Here is a 7,622-nt window from a genome sequence, read left to right on the forward strand (position 1 = left end):
GTAACTCCCTTCTCATGACATCCATGCTAACATTTCCTCCAAGATAAGTTTCCCTTCCCAGACATCAGAGTCCTGCTGTCTTGCTGTCTATGTCCTAAGTCTGTCTCTTTTGAAACCTTGAAGGAGTACACCCTGTCGTGTGTGAGTATATTCTCTGGATGAGGCATAAGACTGTTCTGGAAACCATGCTTCAGTGGGACACTTCTGAGAATTCCCTGGCAGTACTCTGTGCTCCACTGCAGTGGGCATGGGTTCAGTCCCCGGTTTGAGAACTAAGGACCCTCCACCCTCCCCTCCTTCTTCATGCCATGCAGCAGGGCCTAAAAAAAAAAAAAAAGAAAAAGAAAGAAAGAAAACCAGAGCAGTTCTTCAGAGTTATTTAAGTGGTTGCCTCCCAGGCTATAGTGCTCAGCTTGGCTCAAATAAAACACTTTTATTCCTGTTAGATTGTTTATTGATTCTTTCCATGGACACTTGAACTCATTTGATCATAAAGGACCATGAGACATGTGAGCTGTAAGACTTGGGACCCGACTTACAACCCTGCTCCCTCCCAGTCCTCTTGCTGGATACCCACTGTCTACACATGATCTGAGACACTCCAGTGCGGGGGGACACACAAGTCCAGCTGGACCCCAACCAGAAGAAGGGGAGCTTAGGCTCTGATGTTAATTCAAGCAACACAAACATGGAGTAAGCATCTCATGTGCACCCAGCCTTGCACAAAAGGATGGAAGAGGGTAAAGGGGATGTGACTTGATCTGCTTCTTCAGGGAGCTATGTTTGCTGGGAGAGCTGAGCACAGAGACAGAAAAGGAAAATGATGTAAGAGATCAGGAGCTCTGCTCCTCCTGGAAGGAAAGCCCAAGAGTGAGAGGGGAATGTTGCAGTTTTGGAGGATGATAGTGAAGTGGTGACAAGATTCTGACCCAAGTCAAGTGACCCACATGCTAAAACACTGGGCACAAACCAGTAAAGTGAAGTGCAAGTCTCTCAGTTGTGTCCTACTCTTTGCGACCCCACGGACTATGCAGTCCATGGAATTCTCCAGGCCAGAATACTGGAGTGGGTAGCCTTTTTCTTCTCAAGGGGATCTTCCCAACCCAGAGACTGAATCCAGGTCTCCTGCATTGCAGGCGCATTCTTAACCAGCTGAATCACAAGGGAAACCCAAGAATGCTGGAGTCGGTAGCCTATCCCTTGTCCAGAGGATCTGCCTGATCCAGGAATTGAACCGGGGTCTCCTGCATTACAAGTGATTCTTTACCAACTGAGCTACCAGGGAGCAAAAGGAGACATAAATGCTTGACTGACTCTCACATTAACTTTTTTTTTTTTAACATTGAAGTATAGTTGATTTACAATATTGTAAATTTAAAAAAAAACAGCCATACAAGATGAAATGAAGTGGCTTAACCTATTCCAGAAAGTTTTAGTTCATTGAGTGAAGACGCACTTGAATCCCCAAAGTTGGTTAAAAAAAAGCAGTGTCTCAGTCCTGTCTGACTCTTTGTGAGTCCATGGACTGTAGCCCACAGGCTCCTCTTGTCCATGGGATTCTTCAGGCAAGAACACTGGAGTGGGTAGCCATTTCCTTCTCCAGGGAATCTTCCCAAACCCTGTGTTTGCACCAGGGTCTCCTGCATTGCAGGCGGAGTCTTTACCATCTGAGCCACGTCTGTGTTTCTTGTTGGCTGGGAAGGGTCTTCATGCTGCCGGGGCTTTCTCCATTTGCAGTGATGGGGGGTGGTGTGGGTGCTGCTCTCTAGCCGCCTTGCTCAGGCTTCTCTTGTTGGGGAGCACGGACCCTAGGGTCACAGGCTTCAGCTGTGGCACAGGGGCTGTAGAGCACAGGCTCAGTAGTCAGGAGGATTACTTTAAAAGAAGACATTGGCCCATTTATTTGATTGGGTCATTTATTTTTCTGGAATTGAGCTGTAGGAGTTGCTTGTATATTTTTGAGATTAGTTATTTGTCAGTTGCTTCATTTGCTATTATTTTCTCCCATTCTGAAGGCTGTCTTTTCACCTTGCTTATAGTTTCCTTTGTTGTGCAAAAGCTTTTAAGTTTAATTAGGTCCCATTTGTTTATTTTTGCTTTTATTTCCAATATTCTGGGAGGTGGGTCATAGAGGATCCTGCTGTGATGTATGTCAGAGAGTGTTTTGCCTATGTTCTCCTCTAGGAGCTTTATAGTTTCTGGTCTTACATTTAGATCTTTAATCCATTTTGAGTTTATTTTTGTGTATGGTGTTAGAAAGTGTTCTAGTTTCATTCTTTTACAAGTGGTTGACCAGTTTTCCCAGCACCACTTGTTAAAGAGATTATATTTAATCCATTGTATATTCTTGCCTCCTTTGTCAAAGATGAGGTGTCCATAGGTGCATGGATTTATCTCTGGGCTTTCTATTGTGTTCCATTGATCTATATTTATGTCTTTGTGCCAGTACCATACTGTCTTGATAACTGTGGCTTTGTAGTATAGTCTGAAGTCAAGCAGGTTGATTCCTCCAGTTCCATTCTTCTTTCTCAAGATGGCTTTGGCTATTCGAGGTTTTTTGTATTTCCATACAAATTGTGAAATTATTTGTTCTAGCTCTGTGAAGAATACCATTGGTAGTTTGATAAGGATTGCATTGAATCTATAAATTGCTTTGAGTAGTATACTCATTTTCAGTATATTGATTCTTCCAATCCATGAACATGGTATATTTCTCCATCTATTAGTGTCTTCTTTGATTTCTTTCATCAGTGTTTTATAGTTTTCTATATATAGGTCTTTTGTTTCTTTAGGTAGATATATTCCTAAGTATTTTATTCTTTTCGTTGCAATGGTGAATGGAATTGTTTCCTTAATTTCTCTATTTTCTCATTATTAGTGTATAGGAATGCAAGGGATTTCTGTGTGTTGATTTTATATCCTGCAACTTTACTATATTCATTGATTAGTAAATCAATTAATTTAGTAAATCAATGAATGGGCCAAAGAACTAAATAGACATTTCTCCAAAGAAGACATACAGATGGCTAACAAACACATGAAAAGATGCTCAACATCACTCATTATCAGAGAAATGCAAATCAAAACCACTATGAGGTACCATTTCACGCCAGTCAGAATGGCTGTGATCCAAAAGTCTACAAGCAATAAATGCTAGAGGGGGTGTGGAGAAAAGGGAACCCTCTTACACTGTTGGTGGGAATGCAAACTAGTACAGCCACTATGGAGAACAGTGTGGAGATTCCTTAAAAAACTGGAAATAGAACTGCCTTATGATCCAGCAATCCCACTGCTGGGCATACACACTGAGAAAACCAGAATTGAAAGAGACACGTGTACCCCAATGTTCATCGCAGCACTGTTTATAAGAGCCAGGACATGGAAGCAACCTAGATGTCCATCAGCAGATGAATGGATATGAAAGCTATGGTACATATACACAATGGAGTATTACTCAGCCATTAAAAAGAATACATTTGAATCAGTTCTAATGAGGTGGACGAAACTGGAGCCTATTATACAGAGTGAAGTAAGCCACAAAGACACCAATACAGTATACTAACGCATATATATGGAATTTAGAAAGATGGTAACATAACCCTGTATATGAGACAGCAAAAGAGACACTGATGTATAGAACAGTCTTTTGGACTCTGTGAGAGAGGGAGAGGGTGGGATGATCTGGGATAATGGCATTGAAATATGTATAATATCATATATGAAACGAGTCACCAGTCCAGGTTCGATGCACGATACTGGATGCTTGGGGCTGGTGCACTGGGACGACCCAGAGGGATGGTATGGGAAGGGAGGAGGGAGAAGGGTTCAGGATGGGGAACACATGTATACCTGTGGCAGATTCATTTCAATATATGGCAAAACCAATACAATATTGTAAAGTTAAAAAATAAAATAAAATTTAAAAAAAGAAAAAAAAAAGATTACCAAAATATGATTATTCTTAATAGAAGCAATTTGTGTGCATTAGTTGCTCAGTCACATCTGACTCTTTGTGACCCTATGGACTTTAGCCTGCCAGGCTCCTCTGTCCATGGGATTCTCCAGGTAAGAATATTGGAGTGGGTTGACAGTTCCTTCTCCAGGGGATCGTCCCAACCCAGGGATTGAGATGTCTCTTTCTTAAGTGGCAGGAGGAAAGAAACTACAAGTGTCCCTCTTTTCCCCTTCTCTATACAAAATTAAAAGGAGGTTCCTCTTAAAATTCTGTGTTGCCATGATGACACCTGGTTCCACCTGAACTTGTATCAAACTTTGAGCTAACCAATGCGTTTTTCTTATGGAAATGTTTGTCTTAAGCTATGTTGAAGAACTATGTATTTACCCCAGACTCTGTCTTTCTCCAAGTCAATTAGGGGCTCAACAAACCAGTATGTTTTGCTCATACCTTGTTCTCCTAATCTATGTTAATGAAACTATATATTTACTTGGAAACCTGCCTTTCTTCAAGATTCATGTCAATCATTTTATGGCCCAGGACAGCTCGCCTTGTGCCAATGTTATCTCAAAATGCATGTTGTGGGTGAGGGCCTGGTACTAGTCTTTGAGTTTTAAGAATTCCCTTTCTCTAATTAGCAGCCTGCTAGTAGCTATATAACATCTGGCTAAAGACGTGCAGGGGGGCACTGTTTCTGCCCGCTTCTGAAGTCTATGTCAGAAGCCTTTTCTATCTCTTTTATGCTTTAATAAAACTTTATTACACACACATAAAAAAAAAAATAAAAGAAGACATTGGAGATGCAACGGATGCAGAAAAAGCTTTCTCGGAGCCTCCCTTATCAGACTCAAAGCAGAAAGTTCTGGTAAGTATGGCTGCCAGAAAGTCCCTCTCTGGGGACAGGCTGTGCCCAAGAGAAGGATGGTGAGTAGAACTAGGGCAATAATTGTGGACACAGTGGGGGAAGGAGAGGGTGGGAAGCATTGAGAGAGTAGCATGGAGACATACACGTGATCATGTGTAAAGCAGATGGCCAGTGGAAATTTGCCGTATGACGCAGGGAGCTCAGACCTGATGCTCTGTGATGCCTAGAGGGGTGGGATGGGGTGGGATGTGGGAGGGAGGTTTAAGAGGGAGAGGACACATGCCTACCCAGGGCTGATTCATGCAGATGTATGGCAGAAACCTACACAAAGTTGTAAGGCAATTATCCTCCAATTAAAAACAGAGACATTTACATTTTTTAAAAATTTCACTCCCTTGGAGTTTTCTATCCTGACGAAACTGGAAAGACCACTCATACCTGCAGAGACAAACACTATTACAAAGCGTCTCATCTCTGGTTTCTTAATTTATTTGTTTTTCCCAAAGAAACTCATTTGTTCTTCCCATAAAAGACTTTTCTCCCTACACCCCTCTACTAAGTTAGGTACAGAAGCCTGTAGCTTTAATCATTTAGCAAGTTATACTTTTGTTGTCTCCTGTATATAATCCTTCCTCCTGATAATTTGCCTTTTCTGTGTCTTTTTTGCAGGCTCCAGTCAAAAAACCTGAGGATAAAGGGGGGGGACGTTTTTCTGTTCCAAGAGCAGCCAAGTTTAACTGTTTCCACAATATGATGTTGCTACTGCATAAAATGTGTGGCCAGGTAAAGGAAGTAGTGGACAGCGTTCACGCATTTAACGTTGCCATAGAGACGACTATGTGTCAGGAACTAAAATAGGCATCAGAGACTTAGAAGGAAAGAGCACTCCCACTTTAACAACAGGGGGCATTGGAGACAGTTTATCTGGAATCCATTTCACACACCTTTTTAAAAAAAATTTTAATTGGAGGATAATTGCTTTACAATGACTTATTCGTTTCCGCCATACATTGCCATGAATCAGCCATAGGTACACGTATGTCCCCTCCCTCTTGGGCCTCCTCTCCCACCTCCCACTCCATCCACCCCTCTAGATTGTCACAAGGCACTGGGTCTGAGCTCCCTGGGTTATAGACCAACTTCCCATTAGCCATCTGTTTTACACCGGTAATGGAAATGTTTCAGTGCTCCTCTCTCAATTCATCCCACCCTCTCCTTCCCCCACTGTGCCCACAAGTCTGTTCTCTATGTCTGCATCTCTATTGCTGCCCTACAGATAGGTTCCTCAGTACCACCATCTTTCTAGATTCCATACACACGCATTAATGTAGGATATTTGTTCTGCTCTTTCTAACTTACTGCACTCTGTATTAAAGGCTCTATGTCCATCCACCTCATTAGAACTGAGTCAAATGCATTCCTTTTTATGGCTATTGGTCATGCTATTTAATTGGTATAAATACTGGATCATTTTTCTGCCCTGGGGAATTATCAACATCCTGGTTTTGGCTGATTGTGTTTTTACTCAAACTGTGAATCTATCCCTTATGATCACGATGAGCTGTAGTTGATCTAGAGGCTTGAGGACACTCTGATTCAGCTTTTCATCAGGACTGTGTTCCGGGCGGTGTTCTGTGTTGTCTGTTGCAGCACACTGGCTAACACGGGGTATCTGGTTGTCCCCCAGCGGTAAGGGAAGAACAACGATCAGGTGATGTCAGCCTCTTCCATCAAAGTTTAACCCGACAGTTTCAGTCTCCATTGTTTCCCAGCCTGTATTTCAGTAGACTTGCAGGACAGTGAACTTGCAGGATTTTCCTAATTCTGTTCATCCTCTTCTATTTTTGAAAAAACTCATTTAACAACTTTGCTGCTTAATTTCTTTACCTCCATCCCTCTTTCTCTCTACTGCAGCTGCTCATTCCCACAAATAGTTGGGTACTTCATAATAATCAATGTCCTCCATGTCCATAATCTGTTTCAAGCATTATTTTCTTCGGTAACATCTTTTTATTTTTACTTCTCTAGTTTCGCTTCCTATCTTTTAGTTCCACCCAGCCATAACCATGGTCTTCCCTGTGGCTCAGCTGGTAAAGAATCTGCCTGCAATACAGGAGACCTGGGTTCAATCCCTGGGATAAGAAGATCCCCTGGAGAAGGGAAAGGCTACCCACTCCAGTATTCTGGCCTGGAGAATTCCATGGACTGTATAGCCCATGGGGTTGCAAAGAGTCGGACATGCTTGAACAACTTTCACACAACCGTAACCATTCATCAACCAATCATTACTTCCCACCCTCTTTCCTTACCTCTGGCAATGCAGGGTTTTTATTTTCCAATTAAAGAACTTTTCCTCGTCAACTCTACTATCTAACTCTAATAGTCCGTGACAGAAAAGTAAAGTGCTTATTACACAGTGTGATATATGTCTCAGTAAAGCTGGGGGAGAAGATGAAAATGACCATTTCTCTTTCTCAGTAAAATAATTCCATTTATCTATTATTATTCTCTTTTTCTTAAAATCTCTTTCATCTGATATTAATATGGCTATGCATCTTTCTTGTGTTACTGTTTGCACAGTGTATCTCTTCGTTCCTTCTGCTTCCAATGCATCTGCTTTCTCATGTTTAAAATGCAACTCTTTTTTTAAACTCGCATTTATGTTGTTTTTTTTTTCTTATTTTTTGGCCACACTGCACAGTTTGCAGGATCTGAGTTCTCCAACCAGGGATTGAACCCTGGCCCTGGCCGTGAAAGCACTGGGTCCTAAATCCTGGATCTCCAGGGAATTCCCTAAAGTGC

Source organism: Bos grunniens, chromosome 18, assembly GCF_055505025.1.
Source record: "Bos grunniens cultivar Pamir isolate PY7600 chromosome 18, Bosgru_T2T1.0, whole genome shotgun sequence".
Classification (NCBI taxonomy): domain Eukaryota; kingdom Metazoa; phylum Chordata; class Mammalia; order Artiodactyla; family Bovidae; genus Bos; species Bos grunniens.